We start from the raw sequence: 995 nt of genomic DNA on the forward strand, positions 1-995 counted from the left end.
TTTTCCAGGCCTTTTCGGCCTTTAGGTTTGGGCTGTGTTTCTTTTGATGGGCCTTCCTTGTGACCGGCTTTTGAGCTCTTTGTCCGAGGTCTGACTTTTAGGTGTGAGCTTTAAGACAAGGTCGGACCTCTTGCGGATTTACCGAGTTGGAGGACCCCGGTCAGGGTATGAACAGTGCCCCTGCCCGAGTTTCGTCCTTTTTTAGGGAGGTTGTGCTCGGGCATAGTAGTCTTTTTTTGTTTTTCAAATTTCAAAATGGCCGTTCCTGCATTTATTGCATTTTACCGTTTTCCTCGATTTCCGTTCGGGCTCTGTGAAGGCTTTATTTATTGCTCCCTTTTTCCTTTCTGCGTTTGTTCTTTTTATGCCTTCAAAAGTGCCGCTTCTTCTTTCCCTTAGTTTGCTTTCCTGAATCTTTCTTTGTGTGTCTTTTTTAAATTTCCAGCGTTTTCTTTGTGCCGTCGTTTGTTCTACTTGTTTCGGAGCTCTTTGCCTTCGCTTCTCCTTTCAGGTTTGTTTCCGCGTTTCTCTTTTCCTGTGATCATATGCTTCTGATCTTTGTGTGGCTCTGTTTATTTCTTTTTTCTTTATGCCTGGGTTGCCCCAAAAGAGGTGCCGCCATTGCTGTTGTTTTTATATGGGGGGGCTCTTTTTTGTTCCCCGGTGTCTTTGTTCTGTATTGCCCCGCTTCTCGTGAGGTCTTTGTTTCTCGCTTTGCTGAATGGGTTTTCGTGCTCGTCTTTTTTATGTGATTTTTTGCTTGCTGTTGTATTCTTCTTTGTAGGTAAGAATTTTATGTCTCGAAAGGTTCTTCAGGCGATGTCGACTAAAATTCCATGTGGTCTTGATTGGGTAGACCCTCTTCCTCTAAGAGTCCTTACCGTGGTAGATTCTGAGTACTTAGTTAGGTTCCATAGGCATTGTAGCATATGTGAAAATAGAGAGTCTGAGAGGGATTATGAACTAGTAGCCCCGGATCCCGAGGAGAGAGTGTG

Source organism: Arachis duranensis, chromosome 5 (genome assembly GCF_000817695.3).
Source record: "Arachis duranensis cultivar V14167 chromosome 5, aradu.V14167.gnm2.J7QH, whole genome shotgun sequence".
NCBI lineage: Eukaryota > Viridiplantae > Streptophyta > Magnoliopsida > Fabales > Fabaceae > Arachis > Arachis duranensis.